Below are 22,808 nucleotides of genomic sequence, written 5' to 3'. Positions count from 1 at the left end.
AACAACTTTGATCCTTCCTACAGTAACATAAGACCCTTGAAACATTTGTAAATACAGAACTAATAAACGTCTACATGCAATTGTCAAAAAATCTCTAGTTCTTATTGTACGAATGACAGTATTCCAATAAGGAAAGGACAAAGGATTATTAAAGATAGATACCTGAAGTGTCTCTATGATAAATTAATGCCAAGGTTATTTATGTATCATTAATTGCCATATTTTTCGCTCTATAAGACGCACCAGACTATAAGACGCACCTAGTTTTTGGAGGAGGAAAACAAGAAAAAATATATTCTGAATCTCAGAAGCCAGAACAACACACAGCGATCCCTCTTGCTGTTCTGGCTTCTGGGATAGCTGCGCAGCCTGCATTCGCTCCATAAGACGCACACACATTTCCCCTTACTTTTTAGGAGGGAAAAAGTGAGTCTTATAGAGCAAAAAATACGGTACTTATTAAATTTCTGTTTCTGTTTGCCCACCTTCCTTCCAAAGGAGCCCAGCGCAGCAACCAACAAGGGATAAAACATTAAAATCACCATTAAAAAATTTCTTTTAAATTTCTTTTAAACAATTTCAATACAGATGCAGTCTGGGAAACATCTCAACCTAGAAGGCTTATTGAAAGAGAAAGGTTTTCAGTAGGTGACGAAAAGACAACAGAGATGGCACCGGTCTATTATATAAATTCAATTAATAATAATAATAATAATAATAATACTCAACAGGGTAGGTGCTACCACACTAAAGGCCCTGTTCCTACATTTTGTAGAATAGACCTCCTGTTAAGTTGTTATTCACAGGAAGCCATACTGTGCAGAGTACAGTGAAGGGATGATATGATCTTTCAGGTATGATTATTTATCAGTCAAGAAGAATATTATGGATCGACTGCAAGGAAAACTTGCTCTAATTCTTTTGGAGGGATGGCATTACCTCTTCTGGCTACAACCCTCTGTGCCACATTGAAGGCTGTTCTGGAAGATACCACAGAAGCAAGGCCTATTAATAATATCAGTGAGTCTCAGGTTGGGGCCTGATTTATTTATTTTTAGTGACAGTTAACAGTGTTGGCTCTGCTTCTACAAAACCCACAGGTGTTCAGTACCTGAGCGGGTGGGTGGGAATGAGAACAGGCCACAGAATTCATACTATAAAGGGAAGAAATGAATCGTGCTAAAAAGTGAGGAAACAGTTCCTATAAGGGTGGATAAAAATCAATGATTTTTAAAAAATGGATTTTTTTTTTAAATGGATTTTTTTTATTTAAATCAATTTTTTAAATTTAAATTAGATTTTTAAAATTAAATGCTTTTGGAGGGGAAAAAATCTTTCTAAAGACAGTTTTCTATTTAAGTTACATTATAGTCCAAAGGCTATTCATCAGGAAATAAGGATTTGTTTTAAGTTTTTCCTGTGTGCTGAAGCTCACTCTAAGTTTTTTAGGGTTTTTTAAAAGGTTTAAACCACATCAGTTAACAAACATGGATACATATGCTGTAATGTTTTTGTTTTAGTTAAATTGTTTAAATTGTTATTAAGGAAATGATTATTTTTCTCCTTCCAATAAAGCACAGAGGAAAAGTTGTCCAAATATAAACAGCTAACTTGTTAAACCTCACAATAATTATCTAAGTATTTCTAATAGGATAACCAAATCAGTAATTTTTGATATACAAATGTAAAAAATAACTCTGAAAAGTTGTTATTCCAGAAATGAAACCTTCATCTGGTTGTAAATATTAAGATAATACCAGCAGGAATGGTCTTTTTGTTTAAAAAAAGAGAGATTTAAATCAAGTCTTACTGACTAATGATTTAAATTGTGATTTAAATCAATTTGATTTAAATCAAATCCACCCTGGTTCCTAGAAACCTGGGAGGGCTTTTCACCTCAGGAGAAGGGAGCAAAAGAGCCCAAGTCATTAAGCATGCAGCTTTCGCGAGCTTTTTCAGTCCTTTCCACATTCCTATACAAAATGACTGGATCCGTACTTCTTAGACTTTTGGGCACATCAGAAAAATCAAAATGGGAGATGGTCTGGGTTCAAATGCCACTCCTTTGTTGTTGTCGCATTTATTTTCTGAGGAACCATTGCAAAAATAGGGGAGTCTGCCCATAGGGACAAACTTCCTGTTACATCACACTCAAGTAATAATAATAATAATAATAATAATAATAATAATAATTTATTTATACCCTGCCCATCTGGCTGGGTTTCCCCAGCCACCCTGGGCAGCTCCCAACAGAATATTTAAGAACACGACGAAACATCTGACATTAAAACCTTCCCTAAACAGGGCTGCCTTCAGATGTCTTCTAAAAGTCAGATGGTGGTTTATTTCCTTCACAGCCTGACTTTGCCCTCCTCACAACCACAATCCCATGAAAGGAATGCTACAGCCTCCCACAAACTCCATAAAAATCAAAATTTCTGAATAAGTTTTCAGGGCCAGAACCCACAGTATCCCAAAGCCCCTTATGAACATGGGCAGGTTAAAATCAGTTGCAGTTATGATGCAGGAATTGGTACCATGATGAGACGAATGATGCATTATTATGAAGTACAAATCCAAAATCCGAATAGATTTTGCTGTACTATCCAAAATCCGTGGCAAAACCATGAAGCCTATACCGCTTCCTTTTAGATTAGATCTATGTGTTTTAGGTAATAGATCCTCAGTTCTTCACAAGATTGGTCAATAAAGATTAGGCTAACAGATCAGTCAAATATGGCTCAAATACTGAGTCAGGTTTTTTTTTTTTTAAAAAAAAGCATTAACTTTATTAGAACAGCAACAACAAAAAAGAATTAGTGCTTAAGTCTTCAAGGGCCTTGGTATTTCTGCCAACACCTTAATAGTAAATTGAAACAATCAAATTAGCTTTTATAACATCATAATGTGGGAATGTCATCCAACTGGCAAGCTTTCTGGAGATGTATAAATTAGTTTAATAACAAAACAAGAACCAATGGCTATCTCTTCACTAGTATTATTATGGGATGGGCAAAATGAAGGCGGATTGGATAAAGTATTGATTCTATTATTTTTTGTTCACTGCCTGAATGTTTATCACAAGACATATTTAGAAGAGCTAAATAAGGACGGTAAAATCTGGCCCATGGCTACTGATGACAAATTAACTAAAATATTAAGATATAGTAGAGTAGAAAAAAATATATAATATTCATTTTCAACAACTAGGCAAAACATTATTTCATGACAACAATGTTTAAATGCCTCAAGGGAAATATGGCACTATTTTGAATTCTTAATAACTCTTCAGCTTCAAGTGAGAATATCATAAAACTCTGAGGACAATATCCTGATATTACAAATAAAACATTTCATTTTTAAATAAAAGGCATACTACTACCCTCCAATAGCAATAATTATCCTTCCCCCCAGGGACTGTTAATGCAACAATCCCAATTTGTATTATTTGGGTATGTTTCATTTTAATTCAATTGTCTGTTTTCTGCTTCGTTTCCTTATTTCATATATGTTATAAGTTAATGTTATGTGTTACAGAATGATATGTTTCGATTAAATAAAAATAAATATTATAATGAATTCTTTTTACTTTCTACAGTGCTAGGAAGATTTCTATAAATGCTAACCAATTACCGAACATTTTTATTTTATACAGGAACACCAGGTCAATCTATCGTTTCCCAACCTCGTGCTCTCCAGAGACTACAATTCCCTTTAAATCCATTTTTGCACAGCCATGTCATGTTTGGACTGATCAGAGTTGTAAGTACAGAAAAACTTCATTGTGCCAGGTTGCACACTGGCCTATAATTGCATGTTGCACAGAAGCCTGGCCTATAATTGCATGTTGTTGTTGTTTTTAAAAAATGAAATTAAAAAAGAACAGAAATAATGCAAAATACAGCAACCATTTTAAAGGAAGCTGAAAAAAGCTATACCATGGTATTCTTGGCTTTGTAGAATATTTGCGAAGAGTTGACTGCAATCAAATATTAAGTAGTTAACTAACTGCTCAACGGCCAATATTTGACTGGTCAATTGACCAAATAAAATTCCTTCTATAGATTCTCTTAGAAAGCTAAAACTACTGAGAGTTTTGCTCAACTCTTCCAGGAAACCATACGGTTTCTATTTCTTAACATCTACCCCGGTTACCGATGACAGTGTGGTTTTCTACATGCGCTGAAATACAACTCCTTAAACCTCTGAAGGAAATAATGATTTCTCAGAAGTTTCTGTAAAGGAACTGAAAAATTTAGGGAAATACAGTCATACCTCGGATTGCGAACGTGATCCGTGTGGGAGGCACGTTTGCAACCTGCAGTGCTGCGTCTGCGCATGCATGTAATTCGGTGCTTCTGCACATGTGCAAAGCGTGATTTAGCGCTTCTGCGCATGCGCCGAAACCCGGAAGTAGCCTGTTCCAGTACTTCCGGGTTTGGCATGGTCCGCAACCCAAAAATGCGCAACCCGCAGGGTTCGCAACCCGAGGTATGACTGTACTGCTGGTATTGGATGATCGGAAAACCATCAGAAGCCTTGAGTGGAGACCCCCTGCCTTATTTTAAAGCCATTATACATTTGTGAATGAGCTCTTGCTGCTAAACCTAAGTCACTAGTTGCTTAATAATAATAATAATAATAATAATAATAATAATAATAATAAATTATTTATTTATACCCCACCCATCTGGCTGGGTTTCCCCAGTCACTCCGGATGGCTCCCAACTGAATATTAAAAACACGATCAAGCATCAAACATAAAAAAACTTCCCTAAACCTAAGGTGAATGTCAGATACAAAGTGAGGTTGCCTAAGTTGTCTTAATACTTGCTGTGCAAACTTTTCTTTGCCATACATGCATTTGCATAACTGTGTGGGTTTTTCTTTTTTTTAATGAAAATTCAGGATTTGTAAGGATGAGGCAAGTTTAATCGCTGGAACAATCTTATTAACTGCAAATACGGTGATACTGAAGTTTCTGATTATATATAGTTGTGTTTATTTATTTTATTGCACTACACCAGAAGGTGCTTTTTCTTACATTCTAGGTAAAACCAAACCTTGTAGTCATTTTCACCACAGGCAATGGATGGGAGGCGGGAATGCCCACCATCACTGATCTTCATCCTCAAGATCAGGGGTCAGCAAAAAATTTTCAGCAGGGGACCGGTCCACTGTCCCTCAGACCTTGTGGGGGGCCAGATTATATTTTTTTGGGGGGAGGGGAATGAATGAATTCCTATGCCCCACAAATAACCCAGAGGTGCATTTTTTTAAAAAGCACACATTCTACTCATGTAAAAACACCAGGCAGGCCCAACAAATAACCCAGAAATGCATTTTAAATAGAAGGACACATTCTAGTCATGTAAAAACACACTGATTCCCAGGGCCAGATTTAGAAGGCAATTGGGCCGGATCCGGCCTCCAGGCCTGTTTGCCTACCCATGCTCAAGATACTAAAGTAGCAATATCTCTTATCTACCCCGATCGCCCTGAAGTTTAGGTCACATCGAACCGAGCAACTTAAAATGCAGTCAACAAATATTTGCCTTTTGAACTTATCGATTCCCAGGTGGATTTCGGGCTTACTGGTTGCCTGCAGATGAGCTCCAACAGAGAGCTTCCTACCCCCACCACCAACATGCGAAACTGTCCCTTGCACCTTTCAGAGCTGCTGAGGCACAGAAACCGAGGAAGCCTGCTGAACAGCAGCTACGGGGGAAAAACCCAGAAATGGTGCTGTTTAGCCAGCACACCTGGCCATAAGCTCACCCGCAGATTCTTCTGCAAGAGTAAGCAGTGAAGAAGGAACTATGCCGAGCAAATGAAACCAGTGTGCATTACTAAATGTCAACCAGGCACTGACATCTACTTAATAAAAGGGAGCACGTGTTGCAGTATGTGTAAATATCCCTATGGAAGGAGCAAAAATTGGGACCAGCACCACCAGGGCCGGATTTAGGTTTGATGCGGCCCTAAGCTACTGAAGGTAAAGGGGCCCTTTATACGTCCAGCTGTCCTTGTCGACAACAAATTGTTGCTGTTTTCGTGTGTGTTGAATATACCGTATGCTATATGGTAATTTATGGACGCAATTGTTTTGCGACCGGGATCCGTTTCAGAGCCCCAGCCACTAGCCAAAAAGGACGCAGGGCAAAGTGCCGCGTTTGAACATGCACGCGGAGCTGTTTGTGCTTCTGCACATGTGCAAAGTGCAATTTAGCGTTTCTGCACATGCACAAGCGGCAAACCCGGAAGTAACCCATTCCGGGTTTGCCGCGGACATTCGCCGGAATGGACGCTAGACGAGGCGGACCTTCGCGGAGGTATTACTGTAATATCTATCTAAAGCCATTTGCACATGCTGACATGCAACCAGTCCCAGTAGAATGTAGGCACCCTATATATAGAAATGAGCAAACCATTACTTGCATCATAGGAGCCTACACAACACAAAACATTGTTGCTGTATGTAGGTTTGTTTATTTTTATCTTATATTTCGGAAATGTACATCACTGGTTTTTTCCCTTTAAACTTTTTGGGGCCCCCAAGAGAGTGTGGCCCTAAGCTATAGCCTGTTTAGCTTATACATAAACCTGGCACTGAGCACCACTGACACTTAACAGCAGAACCTAATTATTCACATGTCAGTTTTAGACGATCCTTCAAGGGACTTGGAAGCACAACCTCATTGACTCAAAAGGAAGTCCCTCCAAGCTCTGTGGGGTTTTTCTTCCTAATATACGTGTTTCAGACTGAAGCCTCGCTCAATGGAAATAATTATACCCTCGCCGTTTACAATGGTAGTGTAGCCTCGCTGAAAGTCAGCACGATCACATCAGCACAAATTATCATTCTTAAAGAACCCGGCCTCCACTCTGGGGCTTAATTCCTAACAAATAAAAAAGAGTTTAAAAGACAGGTTTATGGGCCGTTCGGCTTTCAGCCTTCCAGAAAATTAATTTCCCATCTGAACTGCCATTACGAACGGTCTGCGTTATAAAAGCACTGCTATTCATTAGCGAAACCATGTGGGTCTCTCTAGCAACACATACAAATCCACAAGTTAAGTGATTCATGAAAGCCTACCTTAGCTTTGACTTCTTCAAGCCACCAGTGTCTGAAATTTAGTGATTTGCCCATCGGCCAGTACTGTGACATCTATTATTACCTCACAGCCCACCATCTCATCCCCCCTTTGCCTCTGGTCAGTGGGTACAGGTGACTTGTCAGGTTGAAGGCAGGGGTATGAAGTCAACAGCCCCTTAGGCAAGCTTGACCTCCAACTACATGAACCACAAATGAGATGATGAGCAGCACTCACGTCATGACTTTTTTAAAAAAAAAATTAAAATTAAATATCAGTCACCAATTAACATGCCTACTCTCAGGGAACTGGGTATAGGATTGCAGCCTGAATAAATGTTGAAGATTTACTAACTAGATTTCGGAAAAGCATCTCTCTCTAAAAAAAGGTTCTCTGTTTTATTCAAAAAGAGAAAAAAACGGGTTTATAAGTGGCACAAAATAATATTTTAACCAGAGACAGGAACTGGAATATAGGAAATATCCCTGGTGACAAATGCAACATATGTCACACCGGGTTGGATATATTTTACGATATTGCTGCTAGATTGTTTTCGCAGCCCACTTGGCTTCGCACGGCATTTTACAGCATTGGTGTGAAATTAAAGTGAGAAACTTCTGGGAACTCGCAGGTGGGACTAGGTTATTTTCTTAACCACCAGTTTTCATCCTAAGGAAATGCTTCGAGCTAAATCAAGATAAGAAAAGCTCTTCCCTGCACATTAGGAAATACCTAGACGTTACAACACAGCCAATGGCGCTGCCTCTAGCATGACTGGATGGAACAATTATGCATGCAAAACTGCCAAGGGTTGAAGAGAAAGCTTGAGGGAAATTTTCCACCCTAAACAACAACATAGAGCATAATCCCAGCGAAAGGCTCGCGTTATGAAGGGGTGCGAAAGAGGTAGATCAGAAATAAAAGCATCCCTTTAAACCATTTACAGGTGCAATTTAAACCAGCATTCGGTTTCCAACAGTGACCAACCAGTGTCAGAAGCCAGCTGGCAGCAAATCACACTGATCAATTTGGAGTATATTAGCAAGAACATGATTTGCACAGACTGGGTGGAGTGTCATGCCTAATGAGCACAGCAGTTCATCCCTAGTAGGTCTTGCCCCCATGAAGCGGTTGCTGAGACTGAAAGTCCCCCCCCCCCCCCCCCCGCCCAAAGCTGTCTAAATTTCCTCCTCTCCAGGGCTTTTTTGCAAGCAATCAGAGACTGTGCCTGCTTGAAGCCAACCTGTCCTCCACCCTTTTCATGCCTTTTCTGGTTCTGGGAGATCAGAGGGAAGGAAGACACCATGACTCTTCACCAGCCTGACTCATCTCTGCTTCTTGGCCTCTCTCCTCTCTCTTCAGCTTCTGCCTCTGATTCTGGACTTTTCTCTGCCACAGACTCTCCGAACTCACTAAGCCCTGTTCCCTCTTCAGCTTCCAACACCTCCTCCCATCCCTCTCCCTCTTATCACATATCATTGTCCCACCACCACATCCTGGGCTGTTAGGAAACACCCTGTTTCCCTCACCAAGCTACAATTCCCTGAATTCCCTGTGAAGAGGGGCCGATTGTTAAACCACTCTGGAAATTGCAGTGCTGTGAAGGGAACAGCACTCTCCTAACAAGTCACCGCACTCCTAAAAAACTACATCTCCCAGAATTCTTTTGGGGGAAAGCCAGGACTGCATCAGAGCACTTTAACTGAATGGTCCAGACAGTGTTAGAAACTGAGATACGAAAGCTAGGAGCTAAATGGCACCTTAAACCTAGCTTACGGGTGCAACAGCAGAATGCCTAGGCGCGCTTTTTTAAATAACAAAAAAAACAAGCTAAAAATGAATGAACTGCAGCTAAAATATTATGTTCATTTTCAAATGGTCTAGTCCTTCCCCTGTCCCCCCTAATATTCTTAAGAGGGTCTCTTCTCCAGTCAGCAGAGAGTAGCTAGAAGTGGGGAGGCAGAAAAGGGTCCTCTTTTCCTTCCACTCTGAAGTTTTAATCTGAAATCTTAGGCGCAGCACTGCGCCCAGAGCTCAGAAACTGCTTGCACTAATGAAATACCCTGTTGCAAAATGCACCCAGAACAATGGGAGTTTCGAACTGGGTGCAGAGGTGGCCTTAGCCTTCAGCAATCTAGGATGAGTGGTAGCTACTTCAGGAATAATATTTGGCGGAAAAACTGTCCATCGTTCCTCTTCAAAACTTTAGGCCACAGGTGGGGGACTTGCGACTCTCTAGGTATAGCTAGGATTCCAATTTCCTAGTGTTGTCTATTCCCAGCGCTTGCTTGGTCCCCTATCCCAAACGCATAATTGCAATACAACAGGTAATGACAAAGAGATTCTCAGTCTCCAGCCTCTCTCCTTCAAGAAAAAAACACTATTCGGCAAACATCCGGACTGAAATGCTAATTCAGTGAAGTTGGAACCACAACACTCACAAATGTGAACTAACACGGCCAGTTTGGTCAGTCTTCCTAATCATTTTTTTAAAAAGATTATGTTAATTAAAAGAGATACAACCTCCTTTCAGCCTCATGTGCTTGTTTTCAAAACACTCACAAATGACTCTAACCTATTGACTTCTGATGCCCTGCTGAGGGGCAGGGAGGAAGCCATTCAGCTTGTTAAAAATAAAACTCATTAGGGCCGACCTATTTGAACGTTGCGGCAATAAAAAATGCTACAGTGGCTATTATGCAGCTAAAATAAAACTAAGGTGGGTGAGTGCGATAGTGAGAATGCAGGCAAAGTCCCATGAAAGTGTTTTACCTTTGTGCACAAAAGCCCTCCGATATTTTAGCTGCTTTTACAAGCAACAACACCACTTTTGCAAATGACACCGGTAACAGCAAGGATGACACACAGAGAGATGTTGTTTCGTTTTAGTAAATGCAAGCGCACGATTGGCTGCCTCTCTCTAAGCAGCCCTCTCTTCCCATGTTAACAACCGCCCAGTTGCTTTTGCAATGTTTTCTCTTTCCACTGGCAATTACATTTGCGGAAGTCCCCGGCAGGAAAACGCCGGCTCCCTGGCACATCACAAAAACAAACAGGAGTCGGGTTTATTAACAGCCCCGCTGTCCCTCAAACATCCAGAGGACCTGGTGGAGCAGTGGGAAATGATGCCAGTCTGATCCTCTTGTTAAATAATTTAATTTTGGTACTCATTTAATGTTTTGTTTTTTCAATTCTCTCTCCCAATGCACTTAAAACTTAAGCACTTAACACAGAAGCAGAGGGCCAAGGATAACAGCAGCAGGAGCAATAAGCCAAAATTCAGGAACATAGAGCTTGCATTGTCATTATTATTATTATTATTATTATTATTATTATTATTTGCATACCTCCCTTCATCCAAAGATCACAGGGCGGTTCACAATGGAAAAAGACAAAATGAGAACACAAACTGTACGTAGAGCGTAACGCCAGGACTGTACACACTTGACCTGGAGGCAGGTCCCACAGCACTCGGATGAGTTTTCCTTCTGAGGAGACAGTGGGCAGGCTTGAGCCATTGACAGGAGCTTATTAACTCCCGTGTATGTCTGTGCCTGTGAATTCAACCACTCTGCCCTGTGCTGCGTTCCCAGCACATATAATGAGGATTTCAACGCACGTCAAATTATTTTCTAAGGAACTTAAATAATGTCACAAACACCCATCACAGACACCCCCCCCAGGGGTGCCAACTTTAATAAAATATTGGGGATACCCAGGTAAGCCCTGCCCCACATAATCAATCACATGACACAGTGCATGCAACCTATTTGAACGGGAATGGCCATTAACTTTGGGGAGGCTGGCCCCCTCAGATATTTTAGGGGGGGGCAAAGACCTCTCAGGCCTTAGGGGCTGGCTCCTATGCACCCACCTTCCTTTCAAACCACAGGAGGCAACTCCAGGGGGCTGTGGGTGCTTCACCACAATAATATATTTGTGGGGACTGGGAACCTCCCCCCCCCCCCCCAAAAAAAAGTCAATGGGAAAAGTTGCAGGCATCCACAATCTTCAGCATGGGGTGGCACCTATGTTCCAAATCCACAGAAGGAGCCCACCCGGACTATGCAGAAGTAACAATTTTGAGGAGATATGGAAGGTGTTTGTAGAATTTTGTACTGTTAAAAGGGAAAGGGGTCAAACCATCAAAAGGTGTTGAAATTTTGGGAGGTTGGATAGCTCCAATGGAATGGTCTCTTAGGGGTGGGGGTGTACATTTTTATTTTTATATTATTATTACTTTGTCAAAATAACAAAACAAAACAAAAAGGAGCCCGTCCTAGAGTTTGCCGGGGTCCCTTATTGGAAGGTATGGCCTCCCCAGATTACTACAGTATTTCTCTTTCACGCGGAGAGAGACACATACACATTCGGGTTCCTCCAGGCCACGCCTCTGCCATTCCAATAATAATAATAATAATAATAATAATAATAATAAACCACAAGAGCCAACTCCAGGGGGCCGTGGGTGCTCCGGCACCCACAATAATATATTTGTGGGGACTTGGCACCTCCACCCCAAAAAAAAGTCAATGGGCAAAGTTGCAGGCATCCACAATCTTCGGCGTTGCGATGGCACCTATGTTCCAAACCCACAGAAGGAGCCCACCCTAGAGTTTGCCAGGGGTCCCTTATGGGATGGGATGGCCTCCCCAGATTACTATTTCTCTTTCACACGCGGAGAGAGAGAGAGATTGATTCGGGTTCCTCGACGTCACGCCTCTGCCGTTCTAATAATAATAATAATAATAATAATAATAATAATAATAATAATAGCAGCAGCAGCAGCAGCAGCTGGGGAGCAGCTCCACCCGCCAGCCCTTCTCTCAGCCTTTTGTTCCTTCTCCGCAAGGCGCGAGGGCAGCGCGCGCCTCTCCGCGCTCGCCTTGGCCGGGGAAGAGGAGGCGGAGAGGCGGGGAAGGGCGCGCGGAGGCAGAGACTCACCTCGGCTCCGCGAGGGGGGCGCTAGGCTCGCTAGGCGACTGCAGCTGGGGGTTGGGGCGGCGGCGACGGCCCTGGCAGCCCTCGCGTCGGCGCCTCGAGTGCTGCTGTTGCTGGACGGCGGCGGATGGCGAGCGTGGCGCACCATCTCCTGCTCGCCTCGGCGCGTCTGGCTGGCTGGCTGGCTGACCCCGGTCGCGCCCCAGAACACCGGCGCCCTGCAGGGCCCGCCTCCCCGGGCTGCTGCACGCTGATGCTGGAGGAGGAGGAGGCTTCGCCGGCTGCCGGAGCACCGCCTCGTCCGCCCGTCTCTCGGGGGACCCGCCGGGGAGGAAAAGGCGCGCCAGGTGCAGCCCAGCAGCGCTCCGCCTTCGCCGCGCCGCGCCTCTTCCTTGCGCAGCTTTTCCTCCTCCTGCCGCTCTTCCTTACCTTCCTCTAGTCTAGAGTCTAGCGGCTCCTTCTTCTTCTTCGCCTTTTCCGGGTGTTTATAATATTTTTCATCCATCCAATTTCATACACAAGGCCTTCTTTTCCCCAAAAAATTCTTTTATTAGTTTTCACAATATTATAAACAAACAAAACACACAAGACAAACAAACATAAATCATAGCCTTATTGAAAATTACAGTTATTAACTTTGTTAAGTGACTTCCTCGCTTCCCCTTGGTTGAATTTCATTGCATGTTCTTTTAACGGTTTTCCAAATCCCAATTTTTATGAAATTTAACTTAAACATGCACAAGGCCTTCTTTGAAGGTATCACATCTCCACACTGGTTTATAAAGCTTTGCTTGTTGTCATGACTGACAACATAGTCCGACTCGGCAAGTGACCCACGGGAGAGAAAGCGAGAGCTGATGGGTGTTTGCAGCCCTTCAGATACGTAAAAAAAGTATGCTTTCTTTCTAAAGGTATTGTGGAGTACTGAACTTTAAAAAACAACAACCCAGTATTTTTTTTTAAACATCTTTATTGAAAGTTCAAAAAGTACATAATGCACTAAGCATGGTGAGATGTAAATGAAAGGAAAAGAGAAACAGAAACAGTTTTTTTAACTGTTTTGCAGCAGTTTTTTACTAAAAGATATAAACTTGGAGGTTTGTGGAATTACAAAAGCTGCAAGGCCTCAAAAAGACAATAAAGTGAGTTTTTCTGTGGAATTCATTCCATAAGTGGGGGGCCACCACTAAGGAGGAACTCCACTGGCAACATTTCTCAGATACATTAGCCCCTCCCCACGGAAGGTCTTAATGTGTAGAAATAGATGGGTCTTTGAGCATCCTAACCTGAGCTAAACCATGAGTAAAGGTAAAGGGACCCCTGACCGTTAGGTCCAGTCGTGGCCGACTCTGGGGTTGCGGCACTCATTTCGCTTTACTGGCCGAGGGAGCCAGCATACAGCTTCCAGGTCATGTGGCCAGCATGACTAAGCCGCTTCTGGCGAACCAGAGCAGCGCACGGAAACGCCGTTTACCTTCCCGCCGGAGCGGTACCTTTTTATCTACTTGCACTTTGACATGCTTTCAAACTGCTAGGTTGGCAGGAGCAGGGACCGAACAACGGGAGCTCACCCCGTCACGGAGATTCGAACCGCCGACCTTCTGATCGGCAAGTCCTAGGCTCTGTGGTTTAACCCACAGCGCCACCCGTGTCCCTTAAACCATAAGTAGAATCATAGAATTGTAGAGTTGGAAGGTTTCCCAGGGGTCATCTAGTCCAACCCCCTGCAATGCAAGAATCTCAACACATGGTAATTTAAATGTTGCTCTTTTTTTTTTAGTACTTCGCATTGGACTGAGAAAAGGACTGGGAGCTGTCGGCATAGTACAGAGGTAACATGTTTAATACACAGAGCCCCTCAGTTAATCTAACAGTTGTGTTCCGTAGTAAATGAAGTTTCTGAACTGTTTTCAAAGGCAGCCTCACAATAGTGTACTACAGTAGTCTAATTTGGAGGTTACCAAGCCCAGATAGCTAACCCCAGGCTACGTTTGTCCAAGTGGGGATGCAGCTAAGGCCCAAAGTAAACACTTATTTGATAGGCAGCATACAGCTACGTATCTACATTTTTTCTGACTTAATTACAGACAGAGGGGAAATCCTTATCAGGAAGGCAGTGCGAGGGAAGAAGGGGTGGGGGGCAATCGTTTCCCTTCCCACCTTGCATGGCTAGAAGTTGGCGGGATGAGATAGCCAAGACAGACTTTCCCCTGAAGCTTCCAAGCTGCACATGGTGTGTGTGATCACGTTGGAGAGGTAATGACAGTTGGCTGATAATTAGAAGCACAAGGTGCCCGAGTGGTATCATTAAGTGAGAAAAAAATCCAGGCACATAGCTTCCAGGTTCTGTTTACTGAATGTTTGCATTCAAGGCTTCTGGTAACAAAAAAATGAATCAACTCACACCTGCTCCCAAGCTGCAGATCTATTCTGTGTAGTCCTATGTAGTCCTATGTAGCGTAGAATGAACACCACGTGCTTAGACAGACGAACCACCCACCCAGAATATATCAGTCTTGATTGGATACAGCTTCAGATTACTGGCTACAGCCTGCCCATTTCCCTGTGGCTGGAATGATGAAAGCAGGTGGCATGGAGGAATGTTTGGATCCCCCATTTTATTCCCATTATTATTATTATTTCTTCCACTTTTGAACCATTTTAGGGAACTGATGCTCACAACCATAGGGTTTTTGTAGTATTATTATTTTTAAGAATAATTTTTTATTAACCGACCAATCACATCAAATCAAACCAAATTACATAAATTCCAAATTACACAGCCGAATTTTAAATTTTTTGGGGGGGTACCCATATTTCAAGTTCCGAAGGGATCCAATCAACTTCTTGCTTCTTACTGCTGTTTTAATGTCCACAAATCTAACCTTATGATGTTCACAGGATAATCCAGTCCTTTCTTATTATTTTTCCACATCTCTTGTTGTTATTTTCATATATTTCTCCTTTCTCTTTGTGACCTCTGATAGTCTCCGCAAGCTGGTTAGAACAGTTTGTAATCCTGCGTGGATATTATTTTTTTTATCCAGTAGCTATATCCAGATGTTTTCCATATAACATCACTTCCATACATCAAAACAGTCGTAGCGTCATTAATCTGCCTCCTTTTTCAAAACCTCTGAGGAGATTCACTAGAAATGCAGTCTGAAAACAAATCCATTCTTCCTCCCGGCTATAAATCCTTTGGCAAGATGGCGACTCCGAATTAATTGCTGCGCCATTCCCAAAAGCTCTTATTGCTTCTCGGTCTCCATAAAGCATACTTTTGGTTAAAGTTTATCTCCACACAGACCTTAATCATCCTGCTTGGGTCAGTTCAACCGACGGTTCTAATGAGGAGGGGTTCTTGTAAATCACATAGAAGGAAAGTAAAAAAGGTTTTCCCCCCCCATTCAGCCCCGTTGTCAACATACCCAGCCTTTGGTGTATCTTCATCGTAAAATATTGCTGTTTCTCCAGCCCGTCGTCTTCTTTCGCAGAGGTCACTTAAATTAGCAGACTTCACTCCCCTTCTTCCTTGAAATATGTGCATTTGCTTCTTTTGTAATTAATTATTCCAAATTGCTGCAACTAGTGCGCGATCAGAGACAGCGTCCAGGAGAGCCGATGTCCACACGGGGGCATTCTGCCTAGGGCCCTCACCCCCTTCTTTCGAATTAGGGGGTGATTTATGGGCACAGCAGGCAAGGGCAATGTTCCCCATTTCCTTGGGGCAACAAGGGAGGCTGCCTACTCCCATAACAGCCTCTTAATTACCCCGTGTGGGTCGGAGAGATGGTATTGTCGGCCATCTTCCAATGCGCCCCCTAGTAGCTGTTACCATAAAGCACCAATGCTGCAGCAAGCAAAGGCTCTAGCAGCTCAGCCAGCTGCTTGTGGCTGGAAAGCCAGACAGGATGTTTGTGACTGTTGCCATGGGAACAAAGGGGCAGTCCATTCTGTACTGAGCACCGGATGTTAGCTCAGTGTGTGTGTGTCATATGACCCGTACTGGATGTACTTGGGAGGAGTTTTCTTCTTGCTGTTGTTGAGTGCAGACATGATTCTCTGTACTGATGTAAGAGGCAGAAATAAATGATGTAAATAGTTTTCTGTCTGCTTCTTTCCCCTCCCTGGGGACACCAAAGGGGAGAGAGGAAGAACGGTGTGTTCCTCTCATACATCTGAGAAGAATCGCCGGACCTCGCCTGCTTATCAGCAGAGGTTGGGAGACGCGGGGAGGTCGACAGGAATATCTGCCGGTGCCTACGCTGTGGCACATTCCTCTGACCCAGGCAGAATTCCAACAGTGGTAGCAGAGGATGGTTGCGATTCATCGGACATCTGCATGAGAGGCTGGTGGATTGTCCTCCTCTGCTCCAAGGAGGAAGGCAAGCGTCTGACAGAAGCCAGAGGCTCCACAGACAGCTGATGGAAAGAAGAGGTGTTTTCCAGAGCAACAAAGTTCAAGGTATGCTGCATTTCGGGCTAAAAGTGTGAACGCAGGAAGATTAATTCCCTGGTTCACGGAGCTGCGTTTCAAAGAAAACAAGAGCTCCGGGAGAAGAGGCCTGCAGCTTGAAGGCTGAAGCCTGCATTCCACAAATATTTGTGGTAGATAAGAAGTCCCATTGAAATGCATTGTTGCTAGGTAACGGAAAGTTACTGGCAGAGGAGCTGGACAGTGAGCCTGGGAAAGCGAAACAAAATCAGAGAATGTTTCGGCTACAAGTTTACGAGCTCTTGGAAGGGACTTTTCAATAGCAGCCTGCGTTTAGCTGCCAGGTGCAAAGAGCGTAAACAATTTGCAGTTTGCTGCAGTTTGCTGCGTGAGAAAGGAAAAAACAACTGTTGGATTTCACAGTTTGTTTGACATTGTGAGCTGGAGGCTTGGCTTCAAGATGGATGCCAAGAAAGGGGGAGGTTTGCCTTGCCCTCCTCCCTTAACCAATGACAATTATTCATCTTGGTCTGTAAAGATGAAGGCCCTGCTGCAGAATCAGAGGCTTTTTGATGTAATTGAAAACCCCATCCCTGCAGCACCAACCAGAGGTTGGGAGTCACAGAATGTAAGGGCCAGGACTGCTATAATTCTGTGTGTCTCAGATGATCAGTTGGTGCATGTTCAGCATTTAGAAAATGCGAAAGAGGTATGGGACACGCTGCGTACAACGCATCAGAGAGATGCTGGTTCTTCAGCGTTGCTGTATTTTGAGAAATTGACCAATCTGAGACTTGCGCCTGATGGAGATGTTCAAGCGCACCTGACAGAAATGAAGTTTCTGCGTCAACAGATGGTGGAACGCAATTTCCGTCTTCAGGAGGAAGTGTTTTGCTTCATGATGATAAACAGCCTTAGCCGCACCTACAAGGTTGTTGCCAGTCAGCTTGGTTCCCTACCGGCCGCGCAGCTGACCGCGGAGAGAGTGTGTGCTGTGGTCCTGAATGAACACGACAGACTTGCTGCACTGGGAGAAAAAGACAGGGGGAGGGAAGAACAGAGTTCTAATTCCCCCACTGCTGATGCTACTGGAGAGCATGGAGTAGCATTGAGTACTGTCCGATGCTACAATTGTGGACAGACTGGGCATCTACAGCGAAACTGTAAGAAGCCGCGCCAGTCAAGAGGAGCAAAGAGCAGCTCTACGAAGCCTCAGGCGTCAGGCAAAAGCCGTACCAAGTGCCGGGTGAAACCTGCAAAGGCTATGATGGCGAAAGGAACCACGCCAGATGTTGGGAACTCGTTCATAATTGACACGGGCGCAACGGTACATTTATGCCCGCACAGAGGACTGTTTTCGACGTTGAAGAAGCAAAGCTTCACTGTGAAACAGGCCAACGGTCAGGAGTTGGAAGCGACTGGAATTGGGACTGTGTATCTTGAGAGTCTGAACTTGACTATAAGCAATGTTTACCTGGTTCCAGAACTGAAATTTAATCTGCTGAGCGTGTCGCAGATTGCAAAGAAAGGACTGAAACTGTCCTATGATGCTAAAAGCTGCAAGATCTACAAAGATGGAGAACTGTTTCTTACTGCCAAAGAGAAAGATGGACTGTATTTGTTGACTTTTGATCAAAGTGATTACATGAAATGTAATTCTGATGTTTCTAACGAAATCTCTCTCGCAGGTGTGACCAGTGTGAGCACCAGGAAGGTGACTAAGACCAAGAAGGTCGACAGAGCATTTCAGCGGGTGTATGCTGATGTGATTGGTCCTCTAGAACCATCTAGAGGCGGTGCACGATTTTACCTTTTGTGTGTGGATTGTTTCACTAATTATTCTTGGGTTTATATGATGGAGAAACCGCAAGAAACTTTAGAAAAGTTTCAGGAGTTTTGTGACAAGGTTAAAAGTATGCATGATGCTAACATTGATTGTCTTTTCACAGATGAGAAGCAAATTTTTCTGTTACAGAAGTTTCAGAAGTTCCTGGATGGAAAAGGGATAGACCACAAAGTGGCAGTTTCGCAAGAAGCGTGGAACAGGGGGGTCTGTGTAAAAGTGAACAAAGAATTGCAAAAGGGGATGAATGCGCAATTGCTGAGTTCACATTTGCCACATGAATATTGGGCCGAATCGCTAGCGTCCTATCTTCATGTGTGGCTGAGAAAAGTCTCAACAGAGTTGGGATGTTCTCCTTTTGAGAAGCTGTTCAATAGAAAACCTTCTGTTGCCTATTTTAAGGTTTTCGGGTCTCATGTGAGAACAGAAGCTCCAGGTGGAGTAAAGAATGCCAGAGGCATTTTTGTGGGTTATGAAAAGGGTCTCTACAGAGTAATTTTGTCTGAATCTGGTCAGGTGATTCTCACAAAGTTCCTAGAGAGTGCTCCAGAGCAAGAGCGGGTTGTAGAACAGACATTTCCCACAGGAAACGATTCTGATGATGATGATGATGATGAGTTTGATCTTATTGAGTTCAGTAGTACTGATGATGACAGCGATAGCTCAGACAGCTCAGTTGTCACAGTCATTGAGAGGAAATCTCACATAATGACTAGACCCTCAGAAGAGGAGGATGAACCAGTGAGCACAGAGGATCAGAACCTCATACGTAGGTCTGAGAGAGCAACGAAGGGTGTACCACCCAAGAGGTATTCAAAGGAGTTTGCTAACCTTGCATATGTTGCTATTGTAAACGACCAAGGACAGATTGAAGCTGTGTCTGAGTCAGAGACAAAGGCACAACAGAGAGTTGTTAACCGAGGTAATGCGAAGTCACACAACCAGAGAGGTACATTGGTTAAACCAGTGGCGGGTAGTTCCAAGGGTGGAACTGAAACAACAGGGGAATGTTATAAATATAACAACTGTTTGTTTTCTTCTCTGGATGACGCTTTGCTCGCAGCACACATTGATACTTTAGGGGGAGTATGTTACCATAAAGCACCAATGCTGCAGCAAGCAAAGGCTCTAGCAGCTCAGCCAGCTGCTTGTGGCTGGAAAGCCAGACAGGATGTTTGTGACTGTTGCCATGGGAACAAAGGGGCAGTCCATTCTGTACTGAGCACCGGATGTTAGCTCAGTGTGTGTGTGTCATATGACCCGTACTGGATGTACTTGGGAGGAGTTTTCTTCTTGCTGTTGTTGAGTGCAGACATGATTCTCTGTACTGATGTAAGAGGCAGAAATAAATGATGTAAATAGTTTTCTGTCTGCTTCTTTCCCCTCCCTGGGGACACCAAAGGGGAGAGAGGAAGAACGGTGTGTTCCTCTCATACATCTGAGAAGAATCGCCGGACCTCGCCTGCTTATCAGCAGAGGTTGGGAGACGCGGGGAGGTCGACAGGAATATCTGCCGGTGCCTACGCTGTGGCACATTCCTCTGACCCAGGCAGAATTCCAACAGTAGCCCCCCATGGGTTTTTGTATTTTTTTAAATAATAATTTGTATTAAATTTTCTGTTTCACAATTTAGAAAATTCATTTAAACAACCTTAAAATATCAATGACTTCCCTTCTTCCCTTTCCATGGTTCATTTTGCATGGCATAAATCCCTACATATTTTACATAAACTAAACCATTCAGTGTTCCATTATTACTTCCATCAAAACTTATTTACACTGTTGAATTTATCTTGATGCTGCCAACGTTTTCAAGTGTACACAATCCCCCCCCCCATATATTCAATAAACATTTCCCAGTCTTCTTTTAATGTATGTTCTTCTTCTTCTCTTATTCTATAAATTAGATCCACAAGCTGCTGTGGTCTAAACCACTGAGCCTCATGGGCTTGCCGATCAGAAGATCGGCGGTTCGAATCCCCTCAACGGGGTGAGCTCCTGTTGCTCTGTCCCAGCTCCTGCCAACCTAGCAATCTGAAAGCACACCAGTGCAAGTAGAAAAATAGGTACCGCTCTGGTGGGAAAGTGAATGGTGTTTCTGTGTGCTCTGGTTTCCATCACGGTGTTCCGTTGCGCCAGAAGTGGTTTAGTCATGCTGGCCACATGACCTGGAAAGCTGTCTGTGGACAAACGCCGGCTCCCTCGGCCTGAAAGCGAGATGAGTGCCACAACCCCATAGTTGCCTTTGACTGGACTTAACCGTCCAGGGGTCCTTTACCTTTACCTTTTCCCTATTCCATCAGTTTAAGTTGCCATTCTTCTTTGGTCGGGACCTCGCTCGTTTTCTATTTTTGGGCTGACAAAACACGGGCCGCCATAGTGGCATACATAAATAACCTTTTTTGACACCTGGGAATTTCCATCTGAATTATCCCCAAGAAAAAGGACTCTGGTTTTTTTTGGAAAGGTGTTTTTAAACATTTTTTTCCCAATTTGTTATAAATAACCATGGAGTTGCTCCTCTCCCTGCATTTTCCCCTGCTCCTCGTTCAATACTAATAAAAAAGTGTTTTTTCAATCTCATTTGTTCTCACTTCAATGAAAACACTCCCATTTACTAGCATATCCCCGCTACTGGTTTGGGAAGAGGCATGTGCACAATGTTGACCACACTCCATATCTATCTTGTTGTTTCTTAGGAGGAAATACTACATTTTTCTGCATTTCCCCCGAAACCAGCTTTGATTCGAATTGAGAAAATGATAGACCCACCTGCATTTTAAGACAGTAATGTGTAAAACATTCTTATTTAATTAATCATGTTGCTTCTCACAAGTCCTTCTGTGGATAACATTTTTTTCAAAGCAATGCTACAAAAATAATGTTTTTGGGTTTTTTTTAGTTTCCTTTTTACAGTGCTTCAAGACTATTGCTGTTTTTGGATGGGATTCAGCCGCACACTGGCAAATTCAAGTTGTGCAATTAAAACCGATTTGGAGCTCTTGCACAACAACAACAACCCTCACCCAATTCACCCCAGACTTTTGCAATAAGGAAAGTGACAGGAAAATGCACTGGAACGTGTGAGATAACAATTGCTTAATGCAATGTTTATCTGTTTATCTACTTGCACTGGTGCGCTTTCGAACTGCTAGGTTGGCAGGAGCTGGGGGAGAGCCATGGGAGCTCACTCTGTCGCACGGATTCAAACAACCGACCTTATGATTGGCAAGCCCAAGAGACTCAGGGGTTTAGACCACAGCACCACCCATGCACACCGGAAGATAAAACACCTCTTAACTTGCTTTTTCTCCCACTGTAATCTCAGCCCATGGGCACTCAGACACCATCTTCTCAGTCCATCGGTGGAAGTAGTTGCAAAACGTCATAGCACAATATACAGAGGAGTACCAGTTGGTCCTTAAAGATATGACTAGACTCACTCTCTTTGCTGCTACAGACTAGTCCTTCTGGAATTTGTCTCTGAGGAAGGGCAGAGTTCGCTCTATTTGTGTAGCAAGGCAGAGACATCCACCCTTACTAAATAAACGTTGGGAGCGGCTTGGTTGCCAAGGAAGGGTGGTTGCCGGTTCTTTGCCTAGGATGTTGGGTGGTGCTGTGAGAAGCAGAAAATAAGCTTTGTTTTCCTGGATAGGAAGTGGCTTTGTAATACTGGGTGGTACGTCAAATGAAAGCTGTGCTACACAACTGTAGGTTGTGCTCACACAGCATCAGCTACCAAGGGCGGTGCTCACATAGAAGCCCATATGTCCCGTGAGGCGGACAATACAATTGTTAATTCCTCCACCGGAACCTGAAATATATCTATCCTTTGTAAATGTGAGGAGATGGCTCTGCAACAAGGATGGCTGGGGGGGGGGGGGGAATTGTAGTAGTCAAGGTGATGGCATTCTGTAAATCTTCAGATGCTTCAAATGTTAGTGAAATATGAAGGCCGGTTGTTATTTTGTTTAATAAAGAACTGGGTTGTACCAAACTCGGACGATTAAACGCCACATAAAGGATATCGTTTTGCCCATTGTAAATGTCATGTATTCAGTGGTTTGTGTTTGCCTGAGCTTGAGTCTGGACTAAGGATTCTGAGCTCCTGTGTTCCAATTCGATACATGATGTCCAATCACAGAACATTTTAGGATTTGGGCCTCTGCCATTGGTCCTTGAACTCTGAGTTGTGATTTGCAGCTTGGAAGTTTAGACAGCCAGTCATGTTGGGAGTGGGAGTGGCCCAGGCTTTCAGGAATGTATATAAGCAGTTGCTTTGCCCCTGTTTCCCAGTTATGCAGTTCAATAAAGGTTCTTGCTGTTATCACTGTGTCTTGCCTCATGGGAACCCACCTACACTTCAGTAAACATATTTTCATCATACAGAAAGGTGACTTAGCTGTGTAGATGCCATACATTTAAAGCACATTGCTTCCTCCAAAAAATCATGGGAACTGCAGTTTACAGAGCTATACAGAGCTAAAGAATT

The 22,808-nt window shown here is 43.4% G+C and overlaps 1 protein-coding gene and 2 long non-coding RNA genes across 8 annotated transcripts in view; 2 read left to right on the top strand and 1 right to left on the bottom strand.

Moving 5' to 3' along the window:
* The window catches only part of MFSD6 (major facilitator superfamily domain containing 6), a 42,794-nt gene extending 30,408 nt beyond the window's left edge, over nt 1-12,386 (bottom strand). For 2 of the 4 annotated variants that reach the window (XM_081023945.1, XM_081023946.1), the window contains exon 1: nt 12,039-12,386. The gene's annotated coding sequence lies outside the window, so the exon portion shown is untranslated. Of the gene's footprint in view, nt 1-7,096; nt 7,212-12,038 lie in introns of those variants that run through there. The other 2 variants (XM_081023943.1, XM_081023944.1) reach the window with 2 other exon arrangements.
* Nucleotides 486-5,903, top strand: LOC308458576. Of its 3 annotated transcripts, none has more exons than XR_013977573.1 (3): nt 486-854; nt 3,656-3,762; nt 5,579-5,903. It is a non-coding gene; the product is annotated as an uncharacterized lncRNA (long non-coding RNA). The 3 variants fall into 3 exon arrangements; XR_013977574.1 differs by lacking the exon at nt 486-854 and adding an exon at nt 880-1,020; XR_013977575.1 differs by lacking the exon at nt 486-854 and adding an exon at nt 1,080-1,186.
* Nucleotides 12,387-13,813: 1,427 nt separating the features above from the next.
* LOC308458686 lies at nt 13,814-22,285 on the top strand. Its single transcript, XR_013977620.1, has 2 exons — nt 13,814-13,867; nt 21,645-22,285. It is a non-coding gene; the product is annotated as an uncharacterized lncRNA (long non-coding RNA).
* Nucleotides 22,286-22,808: the final 523 nt, after the last annotated feature.

Source organism: Podarcis pityusensis (assembly GCF_964106645.2).
Source record: "Podarcis pityusensis genome assembly, chromosome: 1".
NCBI lineage: Eukaryota > Metazoa > Chordata > Lepidosauria > Squamata > Lacertidae > Podarcis > Podarcis pityusensis.
Note: the sequence above shows the minus strand (reverse complement) of the source record. Positions and strands in the feature narration are given on the sequence as shown.